General features: G+C 41.1%; 1 long non-coding RNA gene across 1 annotated transcript; it reads left to right on the top strand.

Annotated features, from left to right (window-relative positions):
- The first annotated feature begins 12,085 nt into the window (after window positions 1–12,085).
- LOC125674725 (uncharacterized) lies at window positions 12,086–14,250 on the top strand. Its single transcript, XR_007370224.2, has 2 exons — window positions 12,086–12,247; window positions 13,870–14,250. It is a non-coding gene; the product is annotated as an uncharacterized LOC125674725 (long non-coding RNA).
- Window positions 14,251–18,824: the final 4,574 nt, after the last annotated feature.

The following is an 18,824-nucleotide window of genomic DNA, read 5'->3' as shown; positions in this document are numbered from 1 at the left end:
ATTGAAACGATGTGTTACTCAGCGTGAACTGACATCAAATGTGTTCTGGTCTCCTTCTCACCCCCTTTTTATAGGGTTCTCAGTCGAAAATATCCAGAGAGCGTTTTGGCTTACCCCTTTTCACTAGCTTCCTACCTCCCTTCCTAGATCGCTTCCTAGGTTGCTTCCTAGGTCTCTTATGAGGCCCTCCCCGAGCTAAGATACGTTGTTTTCTTTTAACAAATCCTTTGCCTTCCTGTATTCCCGCCTGTTTTCCCACCTGTTTTCTTTTGAGGGTCGTGGTTCCAGGCTTCCTGAGTATTCCTGTGCGCGCTTTTCTTCCTCGTTTGGATGGGGCTTTTCGAGACCTTCGCCTACGAGCATACCCTGCTGTCTCTTTCAGGGCTTGGGCACCGTGTGTCTTGAGAGCGTCTTTGAGTGATCGTTTATTATCTAACACATCCATCCCTGTTTTAGCAGCAGCCTTTAAGGCACTTTTAGCCCCCGATTTGAGTAAATCGGTGAAAAATCCTTTTCCCTTCTGCTTTTCAGATTCTGGATCATATTCTTCTGTTGGATGGATTCTACGTCGTCTCCTCTGATAAGACCGATAAGGGCGATAAGGGCGGTCGTAATCATAATATATCTCTTGATAGACAGGACGCTGTTGTTGTTGTTGCTGTTGTGCGGGGGCTCCACCTAATAATCCGCTGATCAGAGGACCCGCCACTTTGCTAGCTATTCCCAACAGGGCTCCAAGCCCGTGACCCTGCTGCCGTATTAAACCTTTATGGTAGTGCATCTTGATGTAAATGAACTTCGTTAGGGGTTACACCCGCTTTTTATACTTTTTACGCCGTCTCTTTCTCTTCTTTCCTTGCCCCGCTTGACCCACAATGGCATTGGCAATCCATGGAATGAGAAACCAGATTCCGTGTCCTTTCTGGCGTCTGACTCCTCGATGGTACTTCATCTTTCAATACACTTTGCGGAAATGAAGTTTGACTAAGGAGCGCCCATTTAAAAAGCCCATAGGACGCCCTAAAGAATTCATGATGTGTACCTCAATGGTATCGAAATATTTCTTACTCAGTTTCAAATATTCGGCTCGAATCGGTTCCCAACGGGCTTGTTGTCGATCGTCGTATTGACCCGTACAGGGGACGACTCTCAATAATTTCAATTTGTTGGTGCCCACCACTTGAGGATCCACAATGTCACAATACACATACATGGCTTTCAGATTGTCGTAGACATCCATGGTCGTGTTCCCCAAGTAATTCACGTTGATCCATTTCGTCATGGTTTCATCGCCCAGGATCATTTTGTCACTATCCAGACCTAGCTTGTACGCTAAGGGCGTAGGGAAACGAATGCACATGGGGGTGGATCTCAGTGCTTTCCCATTAAACTGATACTCGACACGATCGTACTCGGGGTGATACACTAAGAGCTGGTTGTTCCCCTCGTCGTTAGGATTCCCTAACTCGCTCCATACTTTCCACAGGGTTCTCCTTAAGGCTGCGTTGATTTCATTGATTAACGCCAAAGGTTGTGTATAAGCTCCGGGTCGGAAGTGAATGCGAATGATATCGAAGGGAAATAAACTATCCCCTCCCGCAAAGAGATGGGACCATGGCGTCAGATCCCAGGGGACCACCACCTTACACCCGGCCATCGTGACTTTGCCCATATTCTGTGTCTTAAATCTTTCCCATTTATAAGTGTTGGGATTTTGGACATATTGCGTATACGGATCTGGAATGAGAACGTCCACATAAGCCTCGCTATCCGATACGTTTTGTAAGTTGGCCGAGTACATCATTTCGGTCAATCCGACTTCCCATTCTCCATCCGTTAAGTCCATGGTGTGTGGCAATAACGTTTTAAATTGAGCCGTCGTATTCGTCGGAAACGATTCCATCGACCCATCACTCAACAGAGTCATGTAAAACCCTTCTCCTCCAGCCATGATGTCTTAAATGAGACCCTGTCTCTGTTCCCTTCTCTATTTATACTCATAACACAATGAACATTTTCATATTTTATTGAACATACAACATAATGTTAATACACAATTTTACATGTCATTCTTCTTGATCGCGACCACCACCGCAAGTCAACGATTGTAGAAAAGAGTCTTCCAACTCTAGTGTTCGTCTCGGGACTAAGCGTCGTCGCATCACCAGATAGTGTCGGGTTCCCCAGCAATCGGCTACATCATAACCTTCATTGATCATGTCTTTAAAATGTCGGAGACAGTCCTCGGAATTGTCAAACCAAGGACTATCATTTAAGGTCCAATCGGATTCGTCTTGTCGTCCCATCAATCCCCAGAAGGCTTTCACTTTCCAACGAAACTCTTGATATTTAGTCTTCATGATAAAGGCTGACCATCCGTGAGGTATCAGTATACGTTTGTACAAGTACACCGGTTGATCTAACACTTTGTGTTGTTTACAATGCATCAAACACATCTGCTTATCCGCAAACCATGCCGTTTTCTTTCCCTCTTGTTTCCAGGCGTACTGTGTGTTAGCCATGGTGCACTGATCTCTCAGGTGAAGGGGACTCCTGTTTTATACTCGGGCTCGCTAACGTCATTTGAGGACTAGGCATGACGTAGCCTACGAGAGAACTTAAGGTCACCATCCAAAAATCGCGATTGGGATCGCCTAAGGCTAACATGACGACCGAGGTGATAATGATGGTTAAACACAGGAATAATTGTGCAAAATACACAATTTCTGCTCGGGGGACTTTTTCACCCAAGAAAGTCCACTGGGTGGTCATGGTCGAATGAGATCCGCTTGCGGAATCCATGAATCAAAACTGGGAGGATATCCTTTCCAACGCACTTTGACTTCTGAAATGACTTTTTTTCCCACACGCCGCTTTTTATACCCTAAGATTTCCTCCACTTCATAGACATCCACGATCCCCCACTTGCAAGCGACTCGTGGTATCGGCACTCTGTTTTCCATACAAGGTTTTCCATACCGTCAAGACATTCTTGGCATTGACTTGAGCAGGAGCTCGTCGGATACTGCGATGATAGGTATGATTGTAACCATACACCAGATCGGCCAAGACATCGACATACCGTCGTGTTTTATGACCTGTAAAATATCGCCACATGCGTGCTTTCAGCGTGCGTTGAAAACGTTCCACAATACTGGCTTTGGTTTCGGCATTACGGGTCGTAAAGAAATGAATGGATTTGAAGGCTTGACGAAATTCTTTATTGGTAAATTCTTTTCCTTGATCGGACTGAATGCGCACGGGGCGACGTCCCTCTCGAAAAATCCGTCGTAAGCCTCGTATAATTTCTTTCCCCGTTTTCTGTTTTAAAGGCACGACCCAGGCATATTTAGACAGCACGTCAATGGCACATAATAAAAACGTATACCCATTATTGTCTTGTTTCAAGCTGGAGACATCGGCTAAATCTAATTGCCATTGTTCATCCATATCCGTCACTCGTGTTTGTCGTCGCTTGAATTTCCTCCGTATCGGTTTATGCAAGGTATAAGTATCTTGAGCTTTCACCCATTCTCGAATTTGAGACAGAGTAATCTTGTGTCCTAATTGACGCACTTGACGATACAACGCCTGGACTCCCCCATACCCTGTCTTGGGACCGTAATACAGTCGCTGTAAGATCTGTTCTGGTTTCATGGTAGATTTAACCATTTTCCAATTTCACGTGATGTCTTTTTACCAGCCTCCCTGATATTTTTAGGGGTCATCATTCGTCTGGGAGTTTCATAGAAAGATTGGTCAAAACCAGAGATTTCTTGAAATCCGCTCTCATCTTCTTCTTCTTCTATAGGTTTAGGAGTACTGATTTTTCCGGGCTTGTCCATGGCTTTTATAACATCCCGATTGGTCAAATATCCTTTAGGGGCATTCGTTTCTTTTAATGCTTGAGCAAATTGCTGTAACCCTGGAGGCGGTTCACGATGTTTCAAAGGTTTTTGTCTCTGGGACTCGGTGATTAAATCCACGATATTGGAATCGGGAACCCTGCGTCCTCTATAGCTGATTTCTCCTTCTTTATTCCAAGTCACCACTTTGGATTTCTTGAGATGATCGAGTAATAAACCTGCTTTCTTTTGACCCGGTTTATTGACGCTTTTGATAATCTGTTCCTCCAAGTCATCGGGTGCTGAGGCGGCTGAGGGTGGTGAGGCAGCACTGGCTGCACTGGTTGGGGAGGGGAGAGTCGCTGTGGTGGGATGTCGAGCTTGTTGTAAATATTGACGATAGCGATGAAGTTGATGACCGTACAACCCCACTTTTTCTTTCTTGGTTAAATCATCTCGATGTTCAATCTCATCCAAATCACTGCGTAAACCAATAGTCGAGGTAAATTCGGGAGGTTTAGGTAATTTGCCTTTTAATTCATTGAGCATCGCTTCCGGTACCAACACCATTTTTCGACTCATGATTTCTTACAAATCTTGCCACACACAAACGAACCCAATCCTTTTTGGTGGATGAGTATACCTCGTCGTTTTTTCACGGGTTGAGGTCGGACTAAGCGTCTTAAGATGTGTTTCTTTCGACCCAGTTGTCGCTTCTGAGTAGGGGTGAGAGGAATCACCCCTTTTAATAGATTGTACACAATCTCACAAATCTTTAAAATGCAGTCATTGGAACAATGTTTCAACACCTCTGTCTTTAATTTGCTGGAATAGTGAGGAGCTGCTAACGTCTGCAAGAGCGGTAAATGAGGTCGTAATCGACATTCACACTTCTTCGTATGAGCCATGGTAATGAAGGGTGGGGCCCCTTCCCCCTCCTTTTTATACCTAGTTCAGGACAATGGCACTCGGATGTTTAGGATCAAAACGCTTGTGATGGACGGTCTCTTCGTGACGATTGCGGTTCTCTCTCGCATTGAAGACCAGAGGGCAAAATTTACATTTATATTTCTTTTGCACCTGAACCGGTGTTGAGGTGGTTAAGGGTTGAAATTTCATGCTTCCAAAGGTATGAGCAAAACTCGGTAGAGCAGTATCACTGGTTCTGGAACTTCCTATAGGCCCATGCATGGGTCGTTCCATTTTCTTTTGAGCTAATCCGGCTTTCAGATCGGCTAACGTTCTAGTGGCCTTGGGGGGAGTGGCTTTGGGAAACGGCATCTTCACAATGAGAGGGGTTTTCTTTGGAGCCCAATTGGGAAACGGATTCTTCATCCTCAGAGGTGTCTTCTTAGGTGTCTTCTTAGGGGACTTCTTAGGGGACTTCTTAGGTGTCTTCTTAGGTAAGCGAATAATGAGTTTAGGAATTCTCTGAGGCGATTTTTTAGCTTTCTTAGCCCGTGGTTTCTTGGTTTTCTTGGGTTGTCCCCCACGGGGTTTACGGCCTGTTTCCCATTTGAATAAATGACGGATAATGGTCCCTCCTAAGAATCCGGCGCCTCCTCGTTTCAAAGTGGCTTTTTTACGCTCTTCTTCATTGGTCTTCTTATCGGCAATGACACTCAAGTCTTGGCGATGGGATTGAATGAACCGCTGAGTGATTTTATTGCCTGGTAAGACGCCTCGCAATAAATTTCGAGCTCCCATCGCAAACCAGTTGAGTAAGGCTCTACGTCCTAATTCAATGAGATGGCTCCGTTGAACGGGATCCCGTTCCCGTTGTAAACGGCGTAACGTTTTGACTAATTTACTCTTCGCGGAAGGTCTACCCATGGTGAAGACTGTCTTTCAAATGATACACCTGCCCATGATGTGACATTATTTATACTCTCGGGGGCATGTGCACAGCCAAGTTGGTAAAGAGTTGACTTCTTAATCTTAAATCGTCCGACGTCTGAGGACTCAAGTCCACTAGTAAATACCCGTGAGGTACACGGGTGGCGTCCTCATAGGCTGGAAGTAAATGCGGCATTTGTAATTGCCGACTTAACACCCCAATCTGTGATTTATCTCGAGGATTTTTAAACAGCACAAGATAGTGAGCATTCAGACTGATGGTACGATGTTGTACTGCTCGATCAAACAGATTTTGTGTGATATAAGTGACACTGGTATTTCGATGATGCGCTTTGCGCGTAAACCAGTCGACAATCGATTCGATGGCTTTACCTCCCATCATATCATCAAAAATGAGTAGATGACGCGTACTGAGATCCGCCACTATCTGCTCATCGTCTTGAGGTATATTGCGAATAAAAGTGACCTTGTCCTGTAAGGATTCGTACGCGAACTGCCATTCTCGATAACACCATACTATCTTTTCGGGAGGCGGTGCAATCCACTGCGTATTTTGTACCAGTTGCTTCACAAATTCTGTTTTACCCGATTTAGAGGGTCCGGCCACCACCATGGTAAATTCATGTTTCAACTGAAAAGGCTCAAGTGTCTCGTAGGTATACATCTTGATAAATGACACAAGTTCATGGGATCATACATATTTATTAACAAATAAAAATACGTACAGCTTGCTCAACACTATGTCTACAAATAGGACATTGTTTCAGTCCCGTAGCACATATAGCACAAGTACATAAATGACCACAAGGTGAAAAAGCTATTCTCAAGTCTCTTTCTAAACACAGATGACATTTCTCCGTCGTAGCCGGATTCTCCACAATGTCTACAGACAAGTCTCCCCAATCCTTCCCCGTGTCTCGCATTCGGCTAACGGCGTTGAACATTTGGCGTACCCATTGTTTACCCTTATTACACTTCAGGTAAGGACAGTGAGGATACCAATAAGCATGTTGTATCCAAGGATTGTCGACAGCTCCCCAATGGTGAAGTCCAAAGTTGCAATAAAAACAGCATGTGTTATCCCCGTACCCTTTGTAAAAGTATCCCGCTTTTGCAATGGTAGGTAATAGCTTCTGCAAGTGTTCGGGAGCATTTTCAAACGACGCTACTCGATCTGACAGTAGAGCATAACGTGGTGTACCCGGGTTATGTAGTGATTCGTAGTCCGTCATTTTTGCCGACTGATGGTTTTCTCTAGCATCTCCTTTTTAATACCCGTAAGGCAGCGTGTCATAGTCATGAATACGTTGACGTTTATCATACACCACGCGGTATTTCTTCACCAGAGGAATGGTTCGCACATCATGTTGGCGGGTTCGTTGAATAAAGTGCGGATAGCGGACATGGACTTCTTCTTCTTCTCCTTTCAACATTTTTTCCAACGTATCGAGAGACACGACTCTAGAGGCACGATAATTGAGTGTCAATCCTTTGACTTTGCAGACAGATTTTCCATTCTGGGTCTCGTACGCATAATTTTTAGGGCCTCCCGACATGTACTTGATGATACGATCTCCACCCAATTCATCGGTCCAGCCGCCTAAACTGTTGATAATGGTCGGGTTGAACTGGGTCTCGTCGTGCTGATAGATGATACTATCCGTGTCAAAGTATAAGACACGCTCTCCCAAAGGCTGTAACGTCTCGTACAAATGTAAACGAGCATGAGCTGTTGTAAAACACGCCAGCACCACGTTTCCAAAGGGACAGTCTTCTAAAAATTCTTCTTTCTCCTGATAATTGATCAGCATCATATCACATTCGGGGCGTTCACGATTTTCTAAGAGTTCGATGCCTTTGACTTCTAAAGTGGTATCTTGTAATTTCTGTTGTAATTCTTCTTCTTCCGTGAGATACAGGGATTTGGGTAATTGTAATCGTTGAGCAAATTTTCCCCACAAACAATTTAAAAAGAGTTTGGCAATGGTTCTTCGGACCGGATTTTTCTGGATGTCGGCCGGGTTCATGGCAATGCCTTCTCGTTGCTGAATTTCCTCAATGTAATGTTGCTGCTGTTGGGCTGTTTGACAATCCTCGGGGAATCCGGAAGCTTCTTGTTTAATTTTCAAAAAGGTGTTGATATACGCTCGAAATAAGTGCTCACTGGTTTTCTCAAAATGCCAAACTTCGTAAATGCGGTCGAGACGATAACCCAGATCTAATGCTTTGTGAAGTTCGGTGGTCACCCAGGTGCCAGTGAGACTGCGTTCAGAATCGGTGTGCTGGCACCGCTCGTCGGGTCCTAAGTTGCGCTGTTCCGCACAGGTGCGGCATAAGGGAAAGAGTAATTTGGCCCCGGTCTTGTAAGGTAATACGGGGTGATACAGCTCTCGGGGTGGGAGGACACGACAACGAATGAGCCCGAAATAGTCTCTGACATCGGTGAAATGGCTGGTGATGACTTGGGGATGTTGGACGGGAAATGGCTTGTATTTCAACACGTACGGGTACAGGGAACATACATCCACGTATCGCATGTCACCCTCCTCACAATACAGTCGTGTAGCATTGGTCCGGCCTCCGTACAAAGCGTCACGGGGATTCAAAGGATCTTGTATATCGACTCCTTGTAAAAATTCCTGTAAGTCGGGATTGGTCTGGGTCTGACGATCAAACTCGTGTTCCCATATGCTCACGACTGTATAGCCTTGGTCTTCTAAAGCACTGGCTCGTTTTAAGGTGTCCAGGTAGAGGTCTTGATACGTATGCTGAACACGATGAGGATGCATGTCAGTCAACAGATTCGGGAAACAGGTGGGACAGCCGTGCCAGTAACAGCCATAGAATTCGTACACGATACGGGATTCCTCATCATACCCATCTACTGTATAGGGTCCAAGCGTGACTTCGCCCCCATTTCTAACATGTCGTATGCAGTGATGTTGATGTTCTAGCCAGGCGAGCCATCGACAAGCTTTAGCTGAATATCGTCGTGCTGGCCGGTAGCCCATATTAGGAATGATGGCGATGGTATTTTCAACCATGAATCCTCGTCGGTAGGCTAAATTAGCCGTGCTGGCAAACGTGATGGATTCTTGAAAGGGGTCTACTTCCACCAGATCAAACAGGGTGGACTTGAAATGGGCACAACACCGGCGTAAAATATCCACGTCCGAGATGCAGTAAGCTAAGAATTCTTTCTGGAAATCAAAGACTTTGCCCTCTTGTTGATGGTACCAAGTATAGAAGGCTTCACGATTGGCGGTGGACATATCGTCAGGATTGTAGAAATGAGCGGCCGGGTAAGGACCCACATACTGCTGGTTCTCTGTCGTGTTGAAAAAGTGCGGGAAATATCCTTTTTTCAATTCCGTTAATCCGAAAGCAGAGGGCATCTTGGCAAGAGCAAAGGGTAGAAAGTTGTAAGAATCGATGAATCTCAACCCCAAGACTTGCATGGATAAGATTTTACTGCCGTTCAGGATGACGGTGGGTTTGATACACGCCGTGTGCACCAGGTAATTCAAAATAAACTGCCCATCGTATCCTTTGAAATTGTGGGCAATGATGGTGGCTTCATCGTGTTTGAGTTCCACATGGCCTTGCTCATCGGTCTCGCTCTGTAAGAGCCATTCCATAAACTGTTTTAACGTGTCGGGTCCTTGAAATAGGAAACGGCGTTGTGATCCGAATCCTTCACAATGAGAACAGGGCTTGTCGATATCCACACTGTCGCAATGTTGACACACACGTTCTGCCACGCATAAATTGGGGATGTGAATACCGTTTTCCTGACTGCATTCGAAATCGTAATAAATGTATATTTTCAACTCCTCTTCTTCTTTTTCTTTCTTAGGTTTGGGTTTCGTCTGTACAAAGCAGTGATGAGGCATGGTGACGACTTTGTGACAGATGCGGCATTCGGTTTGACCCCCACACGCGTGGCGTTTTAATAATTGCTTGGACATCCATTTCTGACACTGGTTACAGCGCCCCATTAAACTGCAGACCGTGGTCGTTGTATTACTGCTGTAAGGTTTCAAGTGGGTCTGGTAACAAGCTGCATTTCTGAAAAATCCCTTACAATGAGGGCAATTCGTCTGAGTCCCGTCCGGGATACAGGGAGTATCGGCTAAACAAAATGAGCATCGATGAGGACAGACGGTCCGATGATCTTCAATGTGACTGTAGCCAACATCGCAATAATCGCAATAGTATTTGTTTTCCGTCACTCCAGGCATAGACACAATGGCATCGTGATGCTCGTTATCCAGCAGGATATTCAAACAAGTCCCGTGCCCCGGTCCTTTGTAAATAGGTTCCAGTCGTAAACGAGATGTATTCGTTTTGAATTGAAATATTTTCAATCGATACTGCGGGGCGAGCGCGTGCTGTAATTGCTCCCATTCACGTGGCCCACACGGCTGGTTCATAACACACCCAGCTTGTTCCATCAAGGCTATCGCTTCTCGTTTCTGATCGAGAGAATCTTTATCCCCTTTTCTCATGCGTAACCATTTCGTTTCCCATGCCGGGTCGTTTGATTTCTGGCTGTGTAGACGTGCTACCACAATAGCCCGGGACAAGCAGAGAGAATCCTCAGGATTTTGAATGCGAACGATCGCTCTCTTAGAGGTTTTGAATTTCTCCTTATCCACGTGTAGATCTTTTTTCTTAGTGCACCCGCTGCCTTGTGGATATTTGACATGGAAAAAATCCATCTGCACTGCCCCGTCGGTGATTAGGAATTCCTTTTTAGATTGCTGCACGGATTCTATTTTGTTCAGAATTTTGTCCTCGTTGAGCTGATTGGACTGCGTAAATTCGTACCAAATAGCTGAATCCAGAGACGGGTGCCGAATATTTAAACGTAGATAATCATTGGGATTGCACTGCATTTCCTGTTTCACATTTTTTAACATATCCCGGAAGAGGCGACGAATGAAGGCTGTATTTTCTTTCTCTGGAATAGGCTTGAAGGCAACATTGTAGACATTTTCCTTGACTTTAAATTTCCGTGATTGACGTCCTCGTTCCAGTTGAATTTTGTAATAATCCGAAATGAGTTTCTTTTTCCCCCCTCCCCGCTGTAAATACTGTAATCGCCGTTGATTCTCTCTGCGGAGATGTAATTCACGCTGCCGTTGTCTGTTCAGCTGATCATTCAAAAATCTCAATCGCTGTTCAATATAACTCCGTGGAAGTCCACTAGGTAACTTGTCTGACATGATGTCGAAAGTGATAACGCGAATTGTGTATTGCGTTTATATACTTATTGTGACGTCATAGAAAAGCAGGTTTTTTCACAACGTCAATAACACTCTAAATTAATTAAATTGTTCTTTAATAAACATGTCAACTTAAAACCTTGTGTTATTCTTTTAGATTTAATACACAGGATTTCACTGGATTTTATTTTCAGAAAAATAGCAGGAACTCATTCCAGGAACTCAAAGCGAAAGTACCGCATGCTAAAATTAGACCAGCGGCCATAGGCCAACCTATTCACCGGGTCCTACAACCCCTGCTGGGGTTGACTCCGTCCTAGATATTGAACCACTCCGTTGACCCCGACACCGCTTGACCAATCAAAAGACACCCTTGCTTGACCTCATTTGCATAAAAAGTGCACTCAGTTGAACCCCCTATCGGGAGGCGTTATACTACTCATGTATGTACAACATATAGTCATGACTAAACAAATTAGCCAGGTGATAAAAATGATCACATAAAACATACCATTTGAAAAATGATATTTCATGATGTTTGCTCCTTTACCAAGCATTCGGCATTTAGAATACACACACGAATCATGGGTCTTTCGGATATGATCTTAAAAATGGAAGTTTTGTGTCGCGTCAGGCGTTTTTACTACATTTTCATTGCTATGGCCCTGAGCTCTACACATAGGTCTAAATCGGTGGTACTTCAATTTACAGTTAGTCTCGTCTCAGTAAGCGTGAAAAATTCTCGACGAAACGTAAAACAAACAAATAAAAATGGTACGGATGGCTATTTCCTTATATTTATATTTTCAATGTTTTTGCCTCTGATATCCTTATAAATTGTAAGGATAGTCATTTCCTAATGAATGCGTTACAGTCGTGAACAATACGCGTATGAATCTTGATGAATATAGCAGTTCACACCCTCGGGTATCTCCTCCCCCAAATGAAATTTATTTCTTAATTAAAGAATGAATGAATGGAATTCATAAGTGGATGTCACATGTTTGCAATAGATAGTCAGCGTTATATTATGTAGATAAGAAGAAAAAGCCCAAACAATGGCTCCTCCAAAACAAAAACCTAAGCAAATGACCCCCCCCCCCCACACACACACACGCACAGCCGGAAGAAGAGAATGGGAAGTCCAATCCATGTTTTACTTCATTTCCCTAACTCATTGAACGAAAACCGAAAGTTAATAAACAAAGTGCATCATCTGAAATACTTGATGTCAGTCTTGAACGAAGTCACAGAATAAAGATGATGGTATTTGTCCAACCAGTATCTGGGAACACTCAACCAGTTTCGGTGGAACCGGTAAGAAAAGTATATTATATCCTAAACTTACGGACATATGGAGAGTTGTTACGATAGTATCGGGTAGACTAGATGTAGGGGCGTAGCTAGGAGTATTTCAATATGTATAGGACGAGGAAATAACCGAAGCGCCGAACGAGGTGTGTGGGTGTGTGGGAGAGGATGACCCTCTCCCGCTAGGGGAGGTGTTTTGGGGGAACCATAATCGAGAAATTTCAAATATTAGGACTCATTTGCCGTACTCTGGGCATCAAATTAATTGCAACAGATATAAAATATTGCACAACTTTTCAATATCTTTAAAATATTAAGTCGAATGTTTTTTTCTATCATGATCACCATTAAGTTATATAAAAAAAAATATATAAGCGGTATTATAGCGATCGAAGTTTGGAGGGGCCGAAGGCAAGACTCTAAAGTTAACATGTTGTAAGCCTCATTGGACCTTTTCCAGTCATATTAGTATGATATAAATATTCTATTTCTAATTTACTGTATTTTACTAAATGTGATTATCACTTGAACAACACTGCCATGGTTTGCCCGGTCCAACGGTCACACATTCATTGTCGCAGATGAAAGCAATGTCAATTTCAAAAGAAATATAAGAGAAAAGATTCCGTAAATGTAAATATTATATTGTAAAAAGAAAATGTCTGAGAGATTTATCAGAAATATAAATGATAAATTTAAATAATAAATCAGAAATATGAATATCATTTTGTGCAAAAACTATGAGACAAAGTGTATTGACAAATATGAAAAGGTACGTGTCTACTCAAGCCTAACGAAGCTACGACCCTACTAGTAACACAAAAAAAAAAAACAACAACAACAAAAAACAGCAGTGCTTCAACCGGAACGTATTTCAGAGTCACAATAGACTCATTCCTTACGAAGGTTACAATATTCAAATATCTTACTACAAATATTCAATTATCATTAAAGCATTTCAGACGATATCTCATGTTTGGGCCTGATGCCCATTATATTGTTTGTGATACATACAATTGCAAAGTGGATATAAATTGAATTGAAAAACTATAATTTCTATCCAATATTTTCACGGTGTCTACCTGTCGACAGTGAATCGAACCTGTCCTTTTTATTTGGGACGTTCAATCTTTTTACTGCAACAGATGATATTCCAATCATACCAATTAATGTCCCGCGGTCCTACGTAAGTTTATACGAAAAGTCAAATATCATTAGAAAACTATAATGTATGTTCTTAAGGAAACTTCATTACCATACCACATTATAAAACTACATAGTAATATATGCATATATATTTATTTCACGAACAAGCACACAATTATTCACATACTTTTTTCAAGGCATTCTCTTAGAAATAAATCTTTCATTCTATGTGATATTTTCATCGCAAATGGATGAGGATGCAATAAATTCATAACAGAGTACTGCAAAATAATAATAATGATAATAACACCCTAAGATATGTATTTGACGATTTGTACAATGTCTTTATTCTTGTTTCTTCGTTAGATATATTATATATTCCCTGAATATGCACATGAAACTCTGAATGATAGAATGAAGACTTAGTGATGTTCAATTTAAAGGAAGTCTACTAATTCTCATTAGAATGTTGCAATTTCCAGAGCGATATGGTGGGGACATTATTCCACAAACTGAGTCATCCTATAGAATGCACGGCGGACGACGTGAGGTTCATCTTTGCGGGTCAGCAGTTAAAAAATGGCAGAACTTTCGCGGATTACGGCATAAGAGACGGGTCAACTATTCATTATATATTACGATTACGAGGAAGCTGATTGCTATGAAGAAAGTTAAAATAAAAAAGATGGACTCAACAGATTTTTAATACTTCCATAGGTTAATTTCAAAAGCATTGTAATTTAAAGAAAAGCTCGATCGATAGAGAGAGAAGATAATTTAATTGTTCTTGTTTCAATGTTGGTTAAAGTCATGTATATATTGATGTAGAATTTCTGTACAGCTAAACAATAATTGGAATGAAATACATCTATTCTCAACAAAATCTAGATAAGCTTTGTTGCATGATATTTGTACATGTGGATGTTAAATTATATCACATTGTATAAAGCATACTTGTATTTTTGCTCACTTTAAAAATTTGCACATACAGTGAGTAAATAGTAAGTAAAAGGGGGAGGGAGTTCTTGCAGGGCCTGACTGACCTATTCCACGAGACAGAGCACTGTTTGACGCTCTTGAACTTTTGAGGATATTAATAATTATGTTTTATTATACTTTTATGTAAAATACTCGAATCTGACTGGTCGAGAAGCATATGAAAAAACATATTATTACCCTCTGAGAACAGAAAGCACGTACTCCAGGGTGATAGTATCTAGCAATGGGTAACAGTACATGACAATCGGTGATATTATTAAAAAAAAAATCACATGCGTCAAATTTATGCGCGTACGATTCGCCGTAGATTGTTAGAGGACGTCGTTTGAGCGTTTGTAATAAACACGAATACCCGCATCGATATACGAAATATCGCATGACAGTGATTGATCAAAAGTCTTTCTGTTTTATTGTTTATATAACATTTTGTATTATAAAACAAATATTACATGTAGTTGAGGGTAACATTGAATATTTTCACCCCTCGAGAAACCATTGTCACTCTCGGTTGACATTGGTTTTCTCGGGGTGAAAATTTTCAATGTTACCCTCAACTACACTGTACGTGCAATGTTTATATAATGATATGGGGAACACGATTTCTGTTATCGTGATACATGGTACATTTTACCTATATTTTTTGCTGTGTAAATTATATACACACGTACATCTATTTGGAACACAATTGTTTGTCAAGATTAAAGACAGCACTTGCCGAATCCAGAGATGGAGGTAGCTGATCGCAGGACAAATAATGAAGCACCCTCATGTATTTTTCAAAAATGAAAAATATTTTATAGTTACGTTCTGTTGTCATTGCTGTCGGAATTCCCAGCCGCTAAAATAAACTTTCTATATCTCAAGATTCAAAAGCACACTGTTCACATCTACATTGCACTCTTCATTACAGTTGGTAAAGCTATTGAAGGCAAAGATATATTGGAAATGTAGATATTCCAGATTATAAATACTCGACTACACATATCGTGTATTGGTTTTGTCTTAAAATCTTTAAACATTTAACACTCCATTCCGATCTGTTTTCCGTTCCGCGTTTTAACAATACCCTGTTGTGCGTTTTAAAAATTCTGTATATGGGAATTCCCGCAAAAACGAAAGTTGGCGCATTCCATATTGAGAAATTAAAAAGAAACTTAACAGGCTTATGAACTTGATAAAACAGTGTGTTACCGTAAAGGAAGAACATTGCTGGATCAAGTAAATGTTCTACCAAACCCTTATCTTTGTCCCTCACGAAAATACTAGCAGCTATCAAAGTGAAAATTTAAACATATTATGCCACAATATATGCCAGAAATGGTGCATTCTCTAAAATTCTGAATAACTTTTCGTAGATCGGAAATCACAAATTAAAGCTTTTCTAAAAACATCGTCAAAACATACGAGTTTTCAACATTTTACACGACCATTCCTCACGATAAATTAAACACTAGACTTTTTGACTATATGGACAGCTGCTTCTTCAACAAAAATGAACAAAGAAATATTGTTCATATATATCTAGTGATCAGTCATTTAAGGAGGTACTCTACATCTTCATAATGGCTGACTTCCTTTAAAAACATGGATGAAAATATAGCATCAGCAATATTTGATTTTTCATTTTCAATTTAAATACCTTGCAGAGTAGCTCAGTGGGTAAGATTACCGACTGTTGAACTGTAGGTCGCAGGTTCGAGTCCAGTAGGGGTTTTATTTTTTTTTCTTCCCTATTACCTTCTACTAAATCTCGTCGTTTTGGCTATTAACAATAATAACTTTCATTCATATGTCGATTCGATATATCCCAGCGAACTCGAAAAAAGACACCACAGAGTCGTCCACTTCTGCTTGATACTTAGATATTTTATTGAAAGTAGACATTAACGGCAAACTGACAACTCAACTGTATGACAAACGGGACGATTTCAGCTTCTCCATCTTCAACTTCCCATTTTTATGTAGCAATAGTCCATTATCACCTGCATGTGGTGTTTATATCTCTCAACTGATTCATATGCAAGAGTTTTTTCTGCGTATAGTAAGTTTTTAAATCGAGGCAAACTACTGACAAACAAGTTGATGGTACAGGTGTTTCAACAGTTTCGATTTAAGTTAGCATTTCGCAAATTATATGATCGTTATAATGATCTAGTTCGTCAATACAACCTACCATTGGGTCAAATGCTTTCTGACGTGTTTCATACCGATTGTTAAGCCGTTCTTGGCACGCTGATTTTGACTACGGATAACTCCGTTTACCTGATCAGGATATAGGGCTCACGGCGGGTGTGACCGGTCGACAGGGGATGCTTACTCCTCCTATGCACCTGATCCCACCTCTGGTATTTCCAAGGATCCGTGTTGCATGCCCCAACTATCTATTTTGTATTGGTTGTAGGAGTTATGAGATTGATCACTGTTCGTTATCTTCACTTTTCATTCACGGAACATAACACTGGTCACTGGATTTAACTTAAAAAAATAATAATAACTAATCATTATATGACAACAACTACATTGCACAAAATTTGTCATACAGCAAAGGCTATCACGTGTGAAGCACAAAATGGTGCTCAGCTTCTGGGGTAGTTTTCTGAATTCACTCCTGGATCAACCTAAATATGGGAGCCAGGAATTAATTCTTGCCTTAGAGGGCATCCCTAAAAACAAGCAAAATATTTGAGCCCTGGGAACAGATGCTCAGATTGCTTGCTCACCTAGTCCATAATAGAACATGAAAATGTCAATTGATGTAAAGTTAACATAGAAGCACTACTGGTAAGCCAGAATTCCGCCAACATGTGGAAACGTTGTCCGCAGCCATGACGATTGGGAGTCATTGATGAAAACAGTCAGGTTTAACTTGACCTGTAATATAAATCAAAAGAAAACGAAACAGCAGTACGCGTAGGAAAGAAATACATGTAATCAAACAGAATGATAATCATCAACCCGTATACAAAATTATGTACACCGACTATCAAAGTGTCAGTGGAGGGAGGGTGAATTTTTTCCAGATGAATGTGACGAAAGCACAATATGAAGTCATAAGAGATAACAACCGACAATTACAGGCAGCACTGAAAAAACCCGGGAACGACTTGTTATCGTCAATGTAGCAGAACGAGTGAAAACGAGTGGATACAAGATTAAATAATCTGAGAATAGATAGAATCAGGAACGAGCAGCAAATCAATATACATTTCCCTTTGATAAATGGATTTAACCCCAAGTGGTTAAATCTTAATACTGTATAAAGAAATCTAGTGAGTTGCCTATATTCTGATTGCCTGGGTAGATACATTTCTTTCATTGTTATAGCTTTACGGTGCAAGCTTAGGATATTTGATCCAGCTGTGTTGTTTGTTCTTTTATATCTAAAAGATTAACATTGTAGTCATTCATAAAACATGAAGATTTAGATTCATAAAAATGCACACTAGCACTTTAAAATGAAAGTTGACTATCTGGACCAGTAATTTAATATTTCATAATAGACATGTAACATGCTTTATCAATAACTCAGCTGAAATTCATATAAACCAAAATTCATAAGATATAGTATATCTAGAATCCATGAAATATGCCAGTGGCGGAATTAAGGGGGATAGACCCCCACCTCATGATATTGTGCCCCCTCTTCCATTTGAATTCCTGGATCTGTCATACTAGTATATATATAGAATTGCACACTAAAACGGATATTGATTCTGGATTAGTGATAATTCAGCTGAAATTCTTAGCAATCAAAATTCATAAGAAGTACTTTTAATCTTAAATTCTAGAATCCATAGCATATGTCAGTCGCGAATCCCCCCCCCCCCCCCCCCCGCAGAATCCGGGATCTGCCCCTGTATACTGTTTTACATACCAAATGACTACGCTATATAGTATTAGTAGTGCAGCTACAAGGTGGAAACAAAACTGACTCGTGGGACTTTCATATGTCACTGATATGATTAGTGTCAGTACTGTTTTCATTTTCCAGAAATATCTTGATGAGATAAAATTTAGATTTTCTAAATGAAAATATAAAGCGTTCAAAAACATAGAATACAATCAGTGTAACGGTTAGAGAAGATCTGATTTTAATTAGATTAAGAATAAAATATGACTATATCTTCATGTTATACACAACAGAAAAATGTTTAATCATATTCTAGTGCTCTATCATTTAACTTGATGCAGAGGGGGGGGGGGGGGGGGGGGTAGGGGTACCACCACATCAATAATCAAAACTACGCAAATCCATATTGCTGAGTGTTTGATCGAGGACTTTCGGTATCTTGAACTACACTCTGAGATATAGATGTATGGGTATATATGATGCAAACGACTGTACAGTGCATATGATGCAGACGACTGTGTAATGTAAACATACCTGTATTGTGTTGGAAATGTGTCGTATTGACGCTTGAACAAAGGCTGTAATTAC

This window comes from Ostrea edulis, chromosome 3, assembly GCF_947568905.1.
Source record: "Ostrea edulis chromosome 3, xbOstEdul1.1, whole genome shotgun sequence".
NCBI lineage: Eukaryota > Metazoa > Mollusca > Bivalvia > Ostreida > Ostreidae > Ostrea > Ostrea edulis.
The sequence above is the reverse complement of the archived record's forward strand: the minus strand, read 5'-3'. Positions and strand labels throughout refer to the sequence as shown.